General features: G+C 35.7%; 1 long non-coding RNA gene across 5 annotated transcripts in view; it reads right to left on the reverse strand.

Moving 5' to 3' along the window:
• Window positions 1-1,006: 1,006 nt before the first annotated feature.
• Window positions 1,007-21,872, reverse strand: part of LOC131150732 (uncharacterized) — a 48,794-nt gene continuing 27,928 nt past the window's right edge. The window contains exons 3-5 of one of the 5 annotated variants that reach the window (XR_009135597.1): window positions 15,882-15,988; window positions 4,452-4,532; window positions 3,985-4,282 (exon numbers count right to left, since the gene is read on the reverse strand). This is a non-coding gene — a long non-coding RNA (uncharacterized LOC131150732). Of the gene's footprint in view, window positions 1,440-3,984; window positions 4,533-13,765; window positions 14,086-15,881; window positions 15,989-21,872 lie in introns of those variants that run through there. The other 4 variants (XR_009135594.1, XR_009135595.1, XR_009135598.1 and 1 more) reach the window with 4 other exon arrangements.

Below are 21,872 nucleotides of genomic sequence, written 5' to 3' on the forward strand. Positions count from 1 at the left end.
AAACCTTGTTAGTCATTACACCATGAAAATTGACTTCCTTCGAATTTAAGGTCCAATAACCCACTTGATCCTCCTTATGCTTCTCTAGTAAAACCGTCCAATAAAACCTCTTTATAATTTTGTAATTTATTTCTTAATGTGATTAATTATTAATAGTTTAATTGAATGTATAGTACCTATGACGTCCCGAACCCGCAAAGTGGGGTTCAGGTGCCACGTGTTCCAATCACCTGTATCTGATACCATAATTAACAGGCACACAGCGGAATATAAATAAATAACCTCAAATAAATATCAGAGTTCTATATAATAACCCAAAAACGAACACTACAAAATCCAGATATCCGTATCCACAACCAGTATTTAAAATATAACCCAGTACAAATATATCTGTATATATATACCAATATCTCACAATACCCCAAAAAGAAACCACAAAAAATAATCCCAGTTTAGGCCTTCAAACCCGATCTTCAGAAGAACCTGAAAAGTTATTAATCCACTAGAGTGAGACACTTCTCAGTAAGGGTGGAATAAATTATAACAGTGTGTGACAAATGAGTTTTAATATATACATATCAAAATAATCTGTTTCTCATATAACATAAAAAACAACTAGGAAAACATATCATTAATAACATCACTGACATCTAATATCATACACACATCCAATATGCACAGTATATAATTTTTATACAGGCGAAAGTCCCTGAAGATAGGGAAGATTACCCGCCCATACAAGTAGCTTCCCTCTGATCTGATACCTAAAACATACCTACCAGAGCATTCACCTTACTCAGTAAGCCCTCAAGTGGAGATATATCTCGTTGCTAGTATATACATCTTTATTATTTTGAAGGCGAAGGTTTTCAAGGACCAGGATGTCTACCCGCCCAGACAAGTAGCATCCTTTTACACTGATACCAAGAAACTACCTAGTAGAACACTTGCCTTTCTCAACAAGCCCCCGACGGTATGTTTATCTCGCCGCATGCACACACATGCATTCACAATATTTCATACCATTATTATTATATATTAATTAAATTCACATGCACAATACATTTACATAGGAATCATGTAACTTATACTTCGTCCTCCAATGTCCTCAGTACGTGACCCACACAGAACAACTACGTACATATCAATACGTGACCCACACAGGCACCTATGCACTTCTTATTTACACATGGCCCACATAGGTACCACTACCCACACATGGTACATAACATGACTCATAAAGGCGTCTTTATTTACACATGATATAACGTGACCCACACAGGCACCACTCTAGCTTCTGCAACACGTGGCCTGCACAGACATCACTATTCACCAGTATCCAATCCTCACGACCTATCCGTGGTACATTTAGTAGAACAAACTTCTCGACCTGCTAATGTCCTACCCCATATAAATGACAGTATGACGAGCTCTTCAACCTGCAAACATCATATCATGATTTATATCTAGGTAATATAACAACCTCCATATGCCAACGTTATATTGAGATGCATACAAATAATCACACCAGTTAGTTCATATAGACACATCAATGCATTACACTCAAGTATCCAACAGATCAATACATTCACACACCGTAATCCAACAAATCAATACATTTCCACACATGAGTCAAACATAACAATTCATTCATCTTGTCATAATCATTTCAAACATCCCCACATGCAAACCAAAATACCACAGTAATTCAGATTTAATTTATTAGGAAAAATTATTCTCATGTCACACAAATTTAATATCTTATGCAATTATCTCAAATATAAACCTTAAACAAAATTATCATTTTCCAATACTCAAGCTGTTCTAAAAAAAATCATATATATAAATAATAAATTTCATACATTCGTAAATAATCAATTCACCTTAATAAAATACTGACATAATTTTATTCTCTCTTATTTGATTTCTTGAACCACGCTTGCAGGGTTCCCAAAATTATACCCGCGATACTCACTCGAACCCTGATTCAATCAAATCAACCTCAATAAAATATTATTTTAATATTTCCTAATTTACAATAATTAAATAAAAATTAATTTCTAAATAACTCATTTATCTTAATTTTGGGACTATGCCTACAACGACCCCACGAGAAATCTGCTCTGCTAGACTTGTAGAGAATCATCCCTAAATTCTCGTGGTTGTGCCTGATCATCAATTTGACTTAAAATTTAAGAAAAATTGAGGTAAAAGTGAGAATTTGCCTTACCCCTGGAAATATGCTTACGTTACTCCTACGACAAATCCATTTCGACAGAAATGTCGGTAGCGGAGAATGGTGTCGAGTGATATTTTCGAATTTTCAATTGGACAAGAACCTATCATGAAATCGTAGAGAGAGGAATAGAAAGCGTGAGGAGAGATAGAGTACTGGTGTGAGTTTTTTTTTTTTCCCCTTCCTTCCTTTCTGCGTGAGAAGTTTGTTTTTTTTCTCTTCTTTTTCCGTTTGTTCCATGAAACTTAGGCACTAAGTTTTTTTTTTTCCTTTACTTTATACTTTATTATATACTTATATATACCCACAATCCTCAAATTTCTTAATTTAATTAATTTTATTAATAATAATTAATAAATTATTATTTTTATTATTTTTTTTGTCGTTACAGCACCGAAGTCGAAATCGTTAATTTTCATGCAATTCATTTAGAAATTTATAGCACCGTTGTCAAAATGTCCTCATACTATGGTCAAACAAAATAATGTTAATTATTAAGTTGGCATTGTAAACGAAATTTACTAAAACTCACACTGATAATTAATTATTTTGTAAAAAACTAAAAATTTTGAAATTTATTTTTTTTCTTTTGACATGTTTTCTCAACAATCAAACAAAATAAAAATATGACTATAATTGTTATAAGGAATAAGAAGATGATTTGGCTCCTCTATGTTTCTCTAGCAAAATCATCAAAACCTCCTTATAATTTTATATTTCTTAAATTGGTAATACAATAATTGCTTTAAAATTTTCGGTAATCTCTATTAATAATTGAATTAATAATTTGAATAATTATTAATAGTTGAATTAAACTTATATCACTGAATTCAAAATAATCAAATTGATAATATAAATTTTTATGCAGTTCATTTAGAAATTTATAGCATCTAAGTCAAAGTATCCTAATATTATATTCACACAAATAATGTTACTCATTTGGTTGTCACTGTAAAGGAAACCTACTAAATCTCACACTGATAATTAATTATTATATTAAAAATTTATAAAAATATTTTTTATTTTTTATTCTTTTTTGATATGTTTTCTCAACAATCAAACATGATAAAAATGTGAAAAAATAAGTACCTGTCAAAAGGAATAAGAAGATGATTTAGTCATATGCAGTGATCCTCCCTCCTCTGTGCTTCTTTAATAAAATTATCCTATAAAACCTGCTTATAATTTTGTAATTTATTTCTTAAATTGACAGCATATAATTGAATTAATATTTTTATTAATCTTTATTAGTAACTAAATTAATAATTTGAATAATTATTAACAGTTGAATTAATATTTTTGTTAATTTAACTTTTTTATTGATTTTTTAAACCGCTATTAATAATGAGTTAATATTTTAATAATGATTGACATAATTATTTTTATAACAATTTATTATTTATGAATTAATTTATGAGACAAAAAATTAATTCATGAGATAACAAATAAAATGATTAATATTTTGAAACCAACTCAAAAATTAATAATTTAATTGTGTAATATTGAATAGTAGTTGAATTAATATTTTTGTAACTTCTAGTAGTTCTTTTTAACACTTTTTGTAACTACTAACACCTATTAAATTAGGTCATGAAGTAACAAATATAATAAAACTAAGTAAATAATATTTTAAAATTGTGTCATAAATTAATTGATTACTATTAATATTTTGCTACAAATGGCATGCTTTTTGAGAAGGCGAGGGTGGCGCATAACACAATAGATAGAAGGATTAGATGCTCTTGATTAATGTGATTTTGAAATATGAGTATTGGACGATACATTCCTTACTTTACATTGAAGATAACAGAAGTTTATATTTTGAATAAATCAAAAAGAGAAAACATTGAAATAAAAGGCTAAAAAACACAACAAAAAAATAGATTATTGATCTTATGTCTATTTTTTTACAAGTGAATTATTTATGGGCGAGATTCACCCATAAGATAGTACTCCTTGTGTGGCTCTAATACCAAGTGTAAGGGTCCTGAACCCAACTATGGTGAGGTATTGTTCTCTTTGGTCCACTTGCCTCGTGCGTTCGTTCTACAAAAGACATCTCACATTGTTGGAGTCCAAACCATCATTATAAGTCGAAGATCTTCCTAGTGCACATTCAACATGAGACCATGACACTAGGCATCTCAATAAATTTCATATAATTAATTATTGTTAATGGAGTAAAAAAATAAATAAAAATAAAAGAGAAAATGACCTAGATTTGTGGATGAGCATATACTTGTTGTCTAAAAACCAATGTATGACCATGGAAGCAACCTCCATCTAATATTAAGAACTGGCAAACATAAAACTCTTTCAATCCACAAACATCTAAGTTAAACGTCAATCAAGTTTAGATTAAATATGTTACTCATAAAAAAAAAAAAAAAAAACCAGAAAAATTAACCCTGTAAGCAAAATGAACCTTACATGAAGCTTACACAACTTATTGAAGCAAAAAAAAGAAAAAAAATCTAAAGATTTATATCCCTTTTAACAACTCTCTAGGAAATGAATAATAAGATAGCAACCAAATTATACAAAACTAAATACCATCAAACATATTCCCCAAAATTTAAGACCCCATTTCCACTACTATAATATAAGCCATAATGTCAACATAAGTAATATCAATGACGAAGTTTTTAAAACAAATGCTAATCAACCAGTGTTTCATGCACATTAAGAGTTGGGAAGGGTGTAAAACCACCTTATATCATCATACGGCCTAAATAAATGAAGAATAAAATTAATTTTTTTTTTTTTGAAAGTTCCCACATGCAGTGGTCTTCCTTGTTCATGAATTCTCCATATATTTAATCAATCTTGAATATTATTGTAATGTCCCGAACCCCTCGCGGGTCCGAGGTGCTACTTTAGTGACGTCTGTGTACTTGATACCATCTCATTATATATAACATGCAGCTAAGTAAATAAAACATTCTTCATAATCTATTACCAGTCTGACCATCAACATACATCAAGGTTTTTCCATTCTCATATTACATCTCAAACTAATATGTCAACTAACTCGGCCCATACGACCACAATACTAGCCCAGCGGCTTACAACATACACTACTCACAACTGAGTTCATGCTAACACTCTCAAAAGAAACTATACTAGTCTTCACCCCCTAGTTTTGCTAAACTCGATCTCTAAGATTCCTTGAAAAGATATGTTGTATAACGGAGGTGAGACACATCTCAGTAAGGAAGATTAAGTTAATAACAGTGTGTGGTCAACATGTGTTTCAGTGTATACAGAAACATACATATCTCTTTTAACTGAAAATAGTATGTATACTTATTGCTCATTTTTCACCGAATAAATCAGTATTGAAAACAATTACATCATTTACATAAATATACAAATATGCATAAAAGACTCTCTCTGGAACTAAACGTCATGTATAAACCCCCGTGGTCAGGGTTGTGCTGCCCGAAGGCTGGACCAAAACCTGGAGAATCAACCTAGACCAAGTCACTCCCTACTAACTACGTCTACAAGCTTCCGCAACTCGCTTGCGGGTCCAATTGTCTTACCACTTCCTAGTACGTACTTCCAGGGAAGGTAACACCTCTACCTGGGTCAATTGGTTGGACCACCCAACACCACTCTCGCAGTACAATGTGGGCGCACACGGTCAACTAGTGAAACTCTCTCTAGCAACGGTACCGTGCTCATAACAATTGAGTCCTCAGGATTCCTAGAACATATTATGCAATTTAAGTAATTTAAACTGTACTTAAAACTCATTTCACATAAAGTCTGTCATTTTATAAACCCCGGTCTCGCGCTGTTTAATACAAACTCGGGCTTCGGCCCTCTGTTACAACTCGACTCTCAGCCGCTGAATAAAACTCCGGCCCTTGACCGTCTGATAAAACTTGGCCCTTGGCACTCTCATAAAAAATCCCTGCATTTCTCAAACAGTTCCAATGCATTTCTCAAATAGTTTAGTTTTTCACAAACATTCTCATTTCAGGTATTTCCATAACTCTCAAAATAATATTCACATGTCACACAATTTCCATATTTAAAACATAGCCCGTAGGCAAACAAGAAGAACATTGTATAAATGGTTTGTAGGATCAAACCGAACTTGCCACCGTTCATTTCTACTCAAAATATCATATCATATATCCTAGGATTGAAAAAGTTTATTTTGAACGGTCGGTTTTCAAATGGATAGCTAAAAACATAATTATACGTACTCAAATTATATTTCTATTGGTTCAAAATCATTAAAATACTGCATTAACTTAATCGCCTCACTTATTTCTGAAAACAACCCAAGACGCTAGAAAATCGAACCATAGTTTTTTTTTCAAGCTCAAGAATCCACTTCGCTAGACTTGTAGAGATTCGTCCCCAAATCCTCATGGTAACTTCTGTTCGTCAAAACAGACATTGAAGAGAAAGAGACAATGGGCGTGGGTTAGAGAGAGAGAGAGATATTTAGTTTTCTTAATGAAGAAGCAAACAAAAATCCTATTTATAGTCCCCTTGACCCGGTCAAATTCGTCAACGAAATGGCACCTTTGTCGACGAAAGACAAAAGACCATTCGTCGACGAAAGAAGGGCTTCGTCGACGAACCTTAAGCCTGATATTTTTGGCCGTTTGGGATCTCTTCGTCGATGACGCACTGAATTTTGGTGACAAACAACAGAAGGGCCTTCATCGACGAAAACAGGAGATTCGTCGACGAAGCCTATTGAAATCCCCTTTTTCCTTTGTTTTTTTTTAAATTTTTTTTCTTGAGTTCAGGTCTCTACAATCTTCCCTCCTTATAAAAATTTCATCCTCAAAATTTGCTAACCGTTTTCTATCACATCATCTGAACCACCACTGCTCTAACTCTAGGAAGAGCCGGCGGCCACCCACATAGCAGCCCGTCCCAAATTTATTACCTACCCTCACTTATAACGGAGGAATACCGTGGTTACAACATAAAGTCTCGGGAGATTACAATCTCATACTAAACTCCCTCCCAGATACCTGAAAATAACTAATAACTATACAACCTACCTTACCTGTCTGGAGCTAAACCTCTTTGAAAAGCCGTGGGTATCTCTGGAATATCCTTTCTCTAACTCCCAAGAAGCCTCCTCTACTACGTGGTTCTGCCACAACACTTTCACTAATGGTATTTCCTTAGTACGTAGCTCCTATACCTTTTGATCCAGAATCTGAACCGGTACCTTCTCGTATGCTAACGTATCCCCGATCTCCAAAGGTGGTTTCTATCGTTTCAGATCGAGACTCACAATTTACCTCTCGTTTCTGGAAGAGTTTGTAGGATGCCTTGGGATCGCAGCTCACATTCAGTACCTCGTTCAACCGTAGATGGATAGGCAATCCGAGAGGACTATTCAGACTCTAGAGGATATGCTGCAGGCGTGTGTGCTGGATTTTGGGAACAGTTGGATTCGGCATTTACCGCTCGTGGAGTTTGCATATAATAACAATTACCAGACCAGTATAGAGATGACACCATATGAGGCTTTGTATGGTCGCCAGTGTCAATCTCTGTTGTACTGGGATGACGTAGGCGAGCAGCAGATTTTGGGACTAGAACTGATTCAGCAGATCTTTGCAATGGTCAAGCTTATCAGGGAGATCAAAACAGCACAGAGTCGGCAGAAAAGTTATGCGGGTACTCGTTGAAGGGAGTTAGAAATCGAGGTTGGAGATATGATATTCCTAAAGATCGCCCCAATGAAAGGGGTGTGAGGTCTGGGAAGAATGGGAAGTTGAGCCCTCAGTACATTGGGTCATTTGAGATCCTGGAAATGATAGGTCCAGTTGCTTATCAAGTGGCGTTACCCTTAGCACTATCCAGAGTTTATGACGTGTTTCACGTATCGGTGCTGAGGAAGTACGTGTCAGACCCTTCGCACGTGCTAAGTTATGAAAAAACCTTACACCTTTCACCGTATAGGTAGTGTCGCCAGATCTTTAATGCAAAAACAACTGCTGCTAGCTCCAAATCATGCGTAAGGTAGTTCTTCTCGTACTCCTTGAGTTTGCGAGAAGCATTAGTGATAACCTTTCCCTGTTGCATCAAAACACACCCGAGCCCTTTTTGGGATGCGTCACTGTAGATCACGAAACCACCATCCCCTGATGGAATGGTCAACACTGAAGTTGTAACTAGACGTTGCTTCAACTCCTAAAAGCTCTGCTCACACTCACAAGTCCAGTCAAACATACTGTTCTTCTTTGTAAGCTACGTCAAAGGACCTGACAGCCTAGAAAAACCCTCGATAAATCGACGATAGTACCCTGTTAGACCCAAGAAACTTATAATTTGATGTATGTTCTTCGATCTTGCCCAACTAACTACCGCCTCTACCTTGCTTGGGTCCACTGATATTCCCTCCCTAGACACTATATGTCCTAGAAATGCAACCTGATCCAACCAAAACTCGCATTTCTTGAATTTAACAAACAATCTCTTCTCTCTAAGTACTTGAAGTACCAGCCTCAAATAAGTCTCATGCTCTGCAAAACTCCTCGAATTAATCAGAATGTCATTAATGAACACCACCACGAACCTATCTAAGTACTCGTGGAACATCATGTTCATCAGGTCCATGAATGTTGCAGGTGCGTTCGTCAATTTGAACGGCATAACCAAGAATTCGTAATGGCCATACCGAGTTCGGAATCAACTAATGATACCCAGATCGCAGATCGATCTTAAAGAAAACCTAGGTGCCCTGCAGTTGGTCAAACAGGTCGTCAATACGAGGTAACAGGTATTTATTCTTCACCGTCACCTTGTTAATCTCCCTGTAGTCGATGCACATCCTTATTGACTCGTTTTTCTTCTTTAAGAACAACACCGGCGCTCCCCAGGGTAATACACTATGTCTGATGAACCCCTTATCAAGAAGGTCCTGCAACTGCTCCTTTAGTTCTGCTGGAGTCATTTTGTAAGGCGCATTGAAAATTGGTGTCGTCCCTAGTGCTAACTCAATAGCGTACTCCACCTCACAATCTGGAGGTAATCCTGGTAAGTCCTTAGGAAACACGTCCGGGAACTCTCGTATCACTAGAATATCCTCCAGCTTTAGTCCCTCCTTTGGTACGACTTTCACACATGCCAAGTACCCCGGGAAGCCGTCTAGGAGTAACCTTCTTGCCTGCATTACTGAGAGGATCTGTGGTGCAGAGCGCACACACTACCCAACGAATTTAAACTCTTGCTCCCCAGGAGGTCCACTACCTCCTTCTTTCGGCAATCTATGCTCGCATAATTGAATGCTAACCAATCCATCCACTAAATAATATCAAACCCCTGCATCTCAAGAACAATTAGAATAGCAGGCAACCTCCTCCCCTAAATCTCCATTGGGTGGTCTCTAACCACCTTACTACATACAATAACTGGCCTTGTCAGCGTGACCACACCTAACTCGACCTCTAACAACTGAGTCTTAACTCCGCATACTCTAGCAAATCCTGAAGATACAAACGAGTGGGTCACACCTAAGTCAAATAACACAACAGCATTATGTGACATAACTGAAATCCTACCTGTCACCACATTGTCGGCGTTCTCTGCATCACCCGACATCAAAGAGTACACCCGCACTTGCGCGGTGCCCCCCTGATGACCACCTTTAGGTGCCTAACTACCCTCTTATACTGCTACTGTGGAGATGCGTAGTTCAATACCGCGCGACAATATCGCACCTGATGTCCCACACTACCACACCAGTAGCAGCCCTTAAAACCAGCTTTGCACTCGCCCGCATGCTTCTTATGACATTTTGGAAAGGTAAAATGCTGAGAATTTCCCTAAGGGGCTCTAGGTCCCATCACCTGTCGCTGGCCTGATGAACTGGTGCTGGACTGAAAACTCTGAGGCAAAGGTCTCTTCTTCTGATTTGCCTCTCTTTCCTTATGCTGAATATTGAGCTCCACTACCATTGCTCTGTCCACTAGCTCAGTAAAGCTTTGAGCTAATAACGCCGCCACTTGCGCGCGTATTGCTTGCCTCAGCCCTCTCTCAAACATCTGAGCCTTCTTCGACTGATCTCGAACTATATGTGGAGCGAATCGGGATAGCTCCACAAATCGGGCCGCATACTACTGTACAGTCATAGGCCCCTGGGTCAGATGTACAACTCCTCAACCTTCACCTCCCGGGTGGCAATGGGGAAGTATATGCCGAAGAAGATCTCCCTGAAACAGCTCCAGGTAATAGAGACATACCCTGGACGCTGTTCCTCCACTAGCCTAGCCGATCTCTACCACTTCTTTGCCTCCCCACCAGTTTGAAGGTGGCAAACCGAACCTTTTGCTCCTCGGTACATTCCAGCACACCTAGTAGCTCCTCCATCTCCTGAACCTAATTCTCCCCTGTAATCAGTTTTGACCCTCCTGAAAATGCCGGTGGATTCGTCAAGGTGAACTGCTACAACGTGCAGCCCCTGTCAGCCGCTAACTAATCCTGCTTCCTAGAATCCCTCCAGATTTCCTTCCTAGCCTGCTGCACTATACTGCACAACACCACCGAGGCATTGGCATCATCCTCACTGGATGTGTCCACACGATTATCTCCCCTAACATCCACGTCTTTTCCCTTGGGGTCCATCCAGTAAAAGGAATAGAAACCAGCTCAATATTCCATTTTTATCATGTGGAACACAATTATTAGATGAAGAAATACCATGACATGTAAATTCTCAATTTTAACGAACAAGTCAAGCAATCCTGACACAAAATCATCGATGGTTTGCCATCCACAAATCATCCCTCTCTCTGATATGTGTACACACTTAGTTGTATAAGGATATAGGCCTCTAATCCCCTACTTCGGGACAATTACATATTCACTTAACATAACGTCTCAACTTAGATTCCGAGTTTCGGCCTCTTAACCCCGAAACGAAACCATCAATGGATTTACCATGGTTTTCCTAAAATCATCATTCTAGGAAAAGCACAGAAGACTGTTGAAAGAAATCTGTCCCCAAGCCCCCAGACTAAAAGCCGCCTAACTTACTAACTCTTATCCTCATCTCATTTCAACCTATACTTTGATAATCCTACTTTGGTAATCCTTAATTGTCAAAGTTTGCAGAACCTAACAAACCTAGGCTCTGATACCACCTGTAACGCCCTGGAACCCTCGCGGGCCCGAGGTGCTACTTTAGTAACGTTTGTGTATTTGATACCATCTCATAATATATAACATGCAGCGAAGTAAATAAAACATTCTCCATAATCTATTACCAGAGCCTAACCATCAACATACATCAAGGTCTTTCCATTCTCATATTACATCTCAAACTAATAAGTCAACTAACTCGATCTAGACGACCACAATACTAGCCTAGCGGCTTACAACATAAACTACTCACATCTAAGTTCTTGCAAACATTCTCAAAAAGAAACTATACTAGTCTCCACCCCCTGGTTTTTCTAAACTTGATTTCTGGGATTCCCTGAAAAGATATGTATAACGGGGTGAGACACCTCCCAGTAAGGAAGATTAAATTAATAACAGTGTGTGGTCAACATGCGTTTCAGTGTATACAGAAACATACATATCTCTTTTAACTGAAAATAGTATGTCAATTCATTGCTCATTTCTCACTGTATAAATCAGTACTAAAAACAATTACATCATTTACATAAATATACATATATGCATAAAAGACTCTCCCTGGAACTAAACGTCATGTATAAACCCCCGTGATCAGGGTTATGCTGCCCGAAGGCTGGACTAAAACCTAGGGGATCAACCCAGACCAAGTCACTTCTGGCTAACTACGCCTGCAAGCTTCCACAACTCACTTGCGGGTCCGATCGCCTTACCACTTCCTGGTACGTACTTTCAGGAAAGATAACACTTCTACCTGGGTCAATCGGCTGGACCACCCAACACCACTCTCGCAGTACAATTTGCACACGGTCAACTAGTGAAACTCTCTCTAACAACGGTATCATGCTCATAACAATTGGGTCCTCAGGGTTCTTATAGCATATCATGCAATTTAAGTAATTAAAACTGTACTTTAAACTCATTTCACATAAAGTCTGTCATTTAATAAACCTTAGTCTCGCGCCGTTTAATACAAACTCGGGCCTCAAGCCTCTATTACAACTCGGCTCTCAGCTGCTGAATAAAACTCCGACCCTTGGCCGTCTGGTAAAATTCGGCCCTTGGCTGTCTCATTAAAAATCCCTGCATTTCTCATTTAGTTCCAATACACTTCTCAAACAGTTCAGTATTTCACAAACACTCTCATTTCTAGTATTTCCATAACTCTCAAAATAATATTCACCTACTATACAATTTTCATATTAAAAACATAACTCGTAAGCAAACAAGAAGAACACTGTATAAATGATTTGTAGGATCAAACTGAACTTTCCACCGTTCATTTCTACTCAAAATATCATATCATATATCCTAAGTTTAAAAACACTCATTTTGAACGGTCGATTTTTGAAAGAATAGCTGAAAACATAACTATACGTACTCAAATCATTATTCCATCAGTTCAAAATTATTAAAATACTGCATTAACTTAATTCCCTTACCTATTTCTAAAAACGACTCGAGACGCTTGCAAATCAAACCCTAGTTTTTTTTTTATGAGTTCAAGAATCCACTCTGCTAGACTCGTAGAGATTCGTCCCCGGATCCTCGTGGTAACTTCCGTTCATCGAAATGAGCAACGCACGACGAGAGATCAAAGAGAGAGAGATGATGGGCGTGGGTTAGAGAGAGAGATTTAGTTTTCTTAATGAAAAAGCAAACCAAAATCTTATTTATAGCCCCCTTGATTCGGTCAAATTCATCGACGAAATGGCACCTTCGTCGACGAAAGACAGAAGACTGTTTGTCGATAAAAGAAGGACTTTGTCGACGAACCCTAAGCTTGATATTTTCGACTGTTCAGGATCTCTTCGTCGACGATGCTCTGAATTTTGGCGACGAACAACAGAAGGACCTTCGTCGACGAAGCCTGTTGAAATCCCTTTTTTCCTTTTTTTTTTCCCCGAGTTCGAATCTCTACAATTATAGAAATACATAAAAATCAATACAATTACACCATGATTTCCTCTCTCACCTCCTTTATTGCATTTTCACTCTAGAGAACATACACCATATAGATGTATGTTTTCAATTTTTTAAATGTATTAGAAAATAATTACACAGGAGCTAAGCACATGAAATCCTTAGGTGTTCATCAAAGCATATGAATATGCATATATGAATCAGTAAAAATATGAGTTTATAATTTTCTTTACCCAATTTTGTATTTTATTTGCTTACTAAGAAACTATGGCCATTCTGAATTACAACTTCTTTTATTTTGCTTATCTTTATTTTTCTTTTGGTTTATGAGTACTTTTCCATTGTTTTAAATCACTCAATTTTATCCCAATAAAATTGTTATGGTGTATTCCCAAGAGGAAGGGGGTGAATTGGAACTTTTCAAAAAATCTAGGTCAAGTATGTTCAATTTCAACCACAATCAATATTTACACAATCTAGGGCTTTTCTAAGTAATCACAAATATTGCATATATATAGATGTACAAATATTTAAATCATGCACAACAAATTAAATATTACATACATGTGTGGAAAATAAATAGTAAAGGGAAGAGAGAGCAAACAATTGATTTTACGAGGTTTGGCAAACCCTGCCTATGTCCTCGCCTCAAGCGAATTCCACTATTCTACTCACTTAACCGGGTATAGCAACGCTGTTTACAAATACTCCTTACAAGGTGGAGTCCCCCTTTACAACCACTCCTTACAGGATGGAGCCTCCCTCCTCAGGTGATACCCTACACCTGGAACACAATTCACTACCTGAACCACAGGGATACAAGATATGAAAAATAAGTCTGTGTATAACAAGGTAATTCTCAAATAGGCTAGTGTGTACAATGAAGTTTTATATGCACTCTTATATGATAGGATTTATGCTCAAAAGAGTTTGTATGGTTTCTCTCTTATATATATATAATATGAGAGAAGAAGAAACTAAATGATCTTTGATTCAAGTAAGAAATATGAAATAAATGCTTTCAAAGATCTTTAAAACCCAAGTATTTCTTCCAAAAATGATATTCAAAAATTTGTTCAAGGGAAGTTAGGGTTTTCGCTCAAAATGATTTTTACAATAAAAGACTATGTGAGCTTTTGAATCTTGCAATAGAGATGCACAAAGATTCACAAGCTACAAAAAGTTTTTCCAAAAATATTTATCAAAAAAATAAGTGGGAGAAACTCTAAGCTTACTCTCAAGAAATGATTTTCAAAAATAAAAGATTGAGTGAGAGTAAATGCTTTTTGATGATGGAATAAATGCCCAAAAGAATTATTCTTCAACAACCCTCAAGAGCAATGAATTTACATGAAGGGAGTGAAAGAAAATCAAAGCTCTCTTAGAAGAATGTATTCAAAAGAATGAGAGTAAGAAAGTAAATGCTTGCTTGTATATGAGAGAAACAAAATACAAAACATTTGAGAGAATATTCAAGATAATCAAAAGTTAATAAATGAGCTTGGCATGGACTATTTATAGAGTTCTTCAAAAAGTGACCGTTTGGACATTATTAATTTGTTTAATTTAAATTTAATGATCGTTTTCAGCTTAAAAATTGTCCAACCTGAGAGGTTTGGTCGACTGGGGAAGGCACCGGTCAATTGGGCCAAGGCAATTTACAAATCCCTAAAGTTCGGTCGACTGGGGCCCAAGATCCAATCTGCCAGATCATGAGGTCGGTTAATTAGGCCTTTCACGTTCATTTTGGGTTCGATTGGCTGGCCTTATTAAATCTGGCCAAAGGTAAGGTCCGATCGACTGGGCTGTAAGGGCCGATCGACTGGGCTGTAAGGGCCGATCGATTGGGGCCTTTGTAAAATGATGTTCTGGCCAAAGGGCAGGGCCAGTTGACTGGGCCTTCTTGGTCAGTCGATTGGGTTTCATTAAAACAATGGTTTTAGCTCTGTTTTTTACCTTAAAAACTTTTCAAACCTGATGTGTATGAGTATGACATTTTATGAAAAGTTTTTCTAAATTTTTTTTGATTTTCTAAGGTTAGTCTATGGTATATTTTGAGCATCCAATCATATCATACAAGATATGCAACTACAGTCCAAACTTAATGCATTACGATTCAAAATAAAATATCTTCATTCCTAGCTCTTCACTTTGCGATGCAGCAAGCTAGGGGATGTTAGCTTTCAGTTCTTTATGGCTTCCAGTTTACCTCAACCCTTCGTGCTTTCTAATAGAAATTTATGTTCAAACACTAGATACACAAGTAAGATACTTTGAATTTGTCATAATCAAAACGGGATATAACTCATAAAGTCAACAAATTGGCTTGCTACCAAGTCAAAATTTTTTAGATGAAAAAAAATACTTTTTTATCAAAGCAAAAAGCAATTTTTTTGAATACTAATAAAAATGACACCCCCAATATAGAATTATCAGATCGTTGTTCAACCATGTGATTCGATTCATAAAACTACATAATGGTTTGATAAGAATACATCTTCCAAATAAGGTTATAGGGCACGTCTATAAAATTTTTGAAGCAGTAAGATACAGCAACACCACCAATTGTCACTTGAAAAAGTATAAAACCTATGATTACCTTGAATGAAAAGTTGTTCTTAATGGTAGAAGCAATCCAAAGACGAATTGTGATAGACGATCCAACTATATAAATTTTCAAAAAAGTAATTTTTCTTCACGTTCAACCTTCAAGGCACCGACAAAAAGTTAGTGCTAAAACAACCAAGAAGTAACTTGTAAAGATATGCATGATTTAATAAGCCACCTAATTCCACTATCATGAAAGATCGAAAACCAATAGCGATAGATAAAATAGTAAGGGCATTTGCTCCTTTAATGACTCCAGAAATATATTAAGCAATCCTATCAATTGAATAACAACCTGTCGAAATTATGGCTGAAGAGAAACTTTTTTAAAATATTCAACTTGACAGAAAAGAAACTAATGCATAAAAATGGTGTTATACCAGAAAAACAAAGCTTCAGGAAACTCAATATATTTTATCAAATGTTATCACTCTCAAAATATAGTTAGAAAAAATTACAATTGAGATCCTAAGACTGATTGAAATAGTTGTTAAAAAAGTCAGCTTATTTATAGGCCCATGCATGTTTGACAACCATTGGATTAAGCTTAGGTGAATAGCTAACATGTAACATATCAGTCAAGTGCTACAAAATGATTGAACATGAATCCAACCTTCCACCGACTAGGTTCGCCTCTACATCAGAGAAAACAATTATGAGAAATGAATTGAGAAAAGCTGTGGAAGTTGGTTCCGAAGCTGCCAGCAGATGTTAAGAAGCATAAGAATATGACCAGAAAGGCTGCCTTGTGAAGGAACAAATGGAGGTTGTAATTGCTTGGGCTCTTCCTATTAAAAAAAAAAAAAGGTCACATTGGAAGACGGAGATTTTAGCTTTACTGTTGCTGTTATATTCCTATAAAAGAACATTAAAAAGATTTATGGCATAATTTACTTGTAGTACCAATTGAATTTTTATTTAAAAATATTGGAATAGCAAGTGCATTGGATACCTTATGTGGCCAGTCCTTTGGAGCAAAGTAGTATCACATGTTAGGAGTTTACATGCAAAGAGCCATATTTGTTCTTTCTCTTGCAAGCATACCCATTGTTATGTGGGCAAACACAAGATCCATTCTCACAGCCACACACCAAGACCCTAACATTGCAAGAAACGCCCAAGTTTAAGCCTAGTACATGATTCCTTCTCGTTTTGCTGATGGCCTCTTCCAATGCATTAACATATTCCTCCAAACCCAAAAAAGTGTCTTCCTAGTGATAATAAGCTCTGGAATTACCACTCTTCTCCACTTGCCCATGTGTTGGCATTTGGGTTCAAATTAGGCCTTGAATTAGAGGAGTTGCTTTGGCTAATTGCTTCTCTTACTGGATGAATGTGCTGCTATAGCCCTTCATGTCAATTTTCCCTCTTGGGGTGTAAAAAATTGGACAGGCTTCTCCTGGGGTGCCCGATACCCTCGCCTTTCTCAGACTTGCTTTTCCTTTTGCTCATGTTCTAGTTAGTTTCAACTTTCTGATCTATTCTAAAGGGAGTTTCCCTCACGTATCTGGTTTATTAAAAGACAAATGCTTGATGTCTAAGGTTGTCTATCTCAGTTGTTATTCAACTAGACACATGATGTTGGGACCCTTACCCACATAGGTCCCATATAATCACATGTCTAACTGAGATATGGCCTGGGACACATGGCCCCAGATCCCTACACTATCATTTCTGAAATCCCAAAATGACCCATTAACATGTTTTTAACAGCTTGGAAATGCGCTCGTTTTGATTTATGGCTTTCCTATCTGGTCTTATCCTTGAATCATAAGTTGGAAACTTCAGTAATTTCAATCAGGCCAACATAATCCATATTTTAAAATTTTTTTCTTTTGATATATATAAATAGAATAATTCACATACTCTGCTGCTTTGCTAACTTGATAACTAAATATGCATTTTCGAGTTTTAATTCAGTCCCAAAATAATCCATATTTAAAAAAAAAAACTTTTGATAAATATATATATGTATAGAATAATTCATATACTCTATTACTAACTTGATAACTAAATTATGGCCCAATTAAACTTCAAAGTCTCTAATTAGGTTCTAATCAATCTTCAAAGTCTCAAATTGATATCAATTGCATCTTAACTCTCTATTGGGGCACAACCTTAATTTCTTCAACCTATAACTTCATATTAACCCACCGAATCCACCCACATTGACCACAAAACAAAAATCCCACATAATTTCACACCTAGCATAAAATCCATGTGCAGCTCATTCTCATCCCCTATTCCATGCTCATATACACTAACACTGTTAGCACCAGAGGAGTCCATAGGCGTGCTTGATACACATGAGTGAGCACCAACTTGACCCAAAAGCTTAAACTTATTGGGTCTTGGGCCCAACCATGTATACAAGCACACGAGATGCCCTGGGGAGGCGAATAAAAATAACGAGTTTGATTTTCGGGAAAAATAGGAAGTTTGGAGTCGTCACTAACCTTTTTTCGTGTGGTTAGAACACCTGATTACTACTCAATTAAGAATAGTATTGTTCTGTGTATATTAGGATGCGAGAGGAAAGTACTAACACCTCCTACACACTCGTTCTACGAACGGTACCTAATTAACTAAGAATTATCCCAAATTGAATTCTAAAAATCTTTTATTTTACTCCTCCTCAAACAACAACATATATTAACAAAAATATATACGATGAAATGGAAAATAATTGAAACAGAGTGTGATTTAGGAATGTCTAATAAAATCGCCAAAAAATGGGGATCTCGTTAGAAAAACCCCCTTTAGAGCTACAACAGGTGAGGCTTGAAAGACCCATTGTCCTATATATGATCATAGAGACACATCTACACAAAAATACTTAATAATAAAATACCAAAAATATTAAAAATAAATACTGCAATACATGATACAAAATATAAACATAGAATATAGCTAAAAATACCAAAAATATGTGATAATAATAATACTAATTAATAACACATAAATACTAATACAATACTATAATAATACTGCTAGAATAATAATAATAATAATAATATATATATATATATATGTCATAACATTAAATAACACGTAAATACTAATACAATAGCATAATAATACTACTAGAATAATAATAATAAATATATATATATATATATCATAATATTAATAACACATAAATAATAATACAATATAATAATAATATATCTTAACCAATCTATGCAAAAATCCTAACAATAAATGACCAAAACCTTTAACATAACAATAATAAAACCCTAATCTTAACAATTGAGGAAACTTTAAACATTCAATAATAACATGACAATAAATCAAACCCTAAAAGTTAAATGTAATATAAACAAACATGGAAACAAATAAAACAAAATTATGGAAACAAGACAAACCCTAAAAGAAATATACAATATTAATGTGTGGCAACCAATCAAACCCTAAAAATAATAGACAATAATATGGAAATAATCAAACCTCCCAATTAATACACAATATAATAACATGGAAACAAATCAAACCTGAAATTAATATGCAATAATAATATAGAAATAAATCAAACCCTAAAAATCAATATGCAATAATGTGGAAATAAATTAAATCCTAAAAATTAATGTGCAATAATATGGAAATAAATTAAACCCTAAAAAATTAATATGCAATAATATGGAAATAGATTAAACCCTAAAATTAATATGCAATATATAACATGGGAATAAATCAAACCCTAAAACAATATGCAATAATAATATGGGAATAAATTAATCAAAATCATAATAACCTGCAATAATCACAACCCTAAAAATACCAAAACAATGAAAACATAATCAATGCTCTAAAAATATGAAAATAGTCAAAACCCTAATAACATGCAATGTATCAAAACCCTAAATAGAACATGCAATAATCAAAACCCCAAATAAAACATGTGATAATCAAAACCCCAAAATATATAAACATCAACACGCTAAAAATATGAAAATGATTAAAACCCTAAACGTAATAATAACATAAAATAATTAAAACCCTAAAAAGAAAAGTGAAAATAATCAAAACCCTAAACATACTTAAACACTATTAACATGAAATTATATGAACCCTAAACAATACCTAAACAATATCAGCATGAAATAATCTAAACCCTAAAAAACACCTAAACTAAATTAGCATGAAATAATCTAAACCCTAAAATAAAGAAAAAGAAAAAATAAAAAAATAAATAATGTACAATACATATAATAATATTATGACAATAATAAAAAATCCAACATAACATAAATACACTGATAATGTAAAAAAAAAAACTTATAATAATATACAATAATAATTTTTTAACAAAAACATGCAATAAATAGGCGTCTTGGAAATTAGATACTGCAGCAAGAATGTCTCAATTACAGAAATGGCAGTGTAGTATTTAACCATTCAGCTCCAATCAAAACATCTTACTAAGTTTATTCTCAGAACCAACAGATAAATACTCACTACCTATCAAGATATTGGAATAAAAATAACAATCCTCACAATACTGAAGGATGAAATGGCATTCCTTCATTCACTGGATGCTGCAACCTTAGAAGCAGCACTTCCTTCATCTTCATCATCGTGCAGGAGAGTGCTGTGTGATGCAAGCTGAGCTGGCCGTGGATGGAGAAGGAGAAGCTCAGTGTGTGTGTGTGTGTGTGCGTGAAGGTGAGGTGAGGGTGGCCAAGAGCTGCTCAGTGTGTGCATGTGTGAAGGTGAGGGGAGGGTTGTTAAAAACGAATGAAATTTTAACTTTTATTCACACACAAAAATTACTTACACAATCCTTTATATACATGTTACAATAAACAGATATTACAACTGAAGAATAAAATAACAAAACTCTACAACTGAAATATGCTGCTGTTATCTGTTAAGCTAACTGGAAAACTGAAGAACTGAAAATGCTGTTGCTGCTGTAACTGATATGCTGTTGCTGCTATTTAACTGAAATGCTTGCACAGCTGCTAAGACTGCCAATAAGGGTGGCTGCCGTTCTTGGTTCCCTGTGCGTGGAATGCTATGAGGTGGAGAAGGAGAGTGAGGGAGGTCTGTGAAGGTTGGGGGGCTGGCCGTGAACAGTGCTCTCGGCTGTATTTGTAAGAAGGGCTATGGCCATAGGGAGAGAGAGAGCAGGAGGCTGCGGCTGTGGCTGCTGGGCACGGGTGAGTGCTGTGTGAGAGCATGACTGATGAGGGCGTGTGAGAGGGTGGCTGTGTGTGAGAGTTGCTCCAGCGGCTGTGTCTTCTCTGCGTGTGTGGCTGTGCATCCGGCTGTGTTCGGCTGCCTCCCCTTTTATAAACCAAAAACCTAAATGAACCCTAAGTCCCTTCTCTTCTTGTCGCCCAAAGCCTTTAATTTGCCCATGCAAATTCTCTTAAATCCATAACCCATCATTCCCTTTAATATGCCCAATAAATTCCTCCAAAAAAAAATAAATAAAAGAAGGGCCAGCAAAGATGGACTTAATTCCCAAAAACAAAGAGGACCCGGACTCGAAATAAAAAAGACTCAATTAAAAAATAAAAGGGACTCAATTTTTTAAATAAAAAGGAACTCAATTTTTTAAATAAGAAGAAACTCAATTTTTTTTTTAAATAAGAACTCAAATTTTTTTTTAAAAAAAAGAAACTAAAATTTTATAAAAAAAAAAACTCAATTTTTTAAATAAAAATAAAAAACTTAATTTCAAAATTAAAATCACTTAATTTTAAAATTAGAAGAACTCAATTTCAAAATTAGAAGAACTTAATTTAAATTTAAAGGGACTCAATTTTAAAGACTCGGAACTCAAATCGGATTTTTCAACATGGATCCTCCAATTCCCAGGATACAAGGTCGACCTTTACTACAAAGGGTCTCCTTAGAAAGGTCTGGTTAAAATTGGGGTGTCTATTATGGGTGGAGGGGACTCACTCAATCACTGGTTGTGATTGAACTTGATGAGGAGACACTCAATTGCACACACAATACTCTTTGATTTCAATAA

This window comes from Malania oleifera, chromosome 1, assembly GCF_029873635.1.
Source record: "Malania oleifera isolate guangnan ecotype guangnan chromosome 1, ASM2987363v1, whole genome shotgun sequence".
Classification (NCBI taxonomy): Eukaryota; Viridiplantae; Streptophyta; class Magnoliopsida; order Santalales; family Ximeniaceae; genus Malania; species Malania oleifera.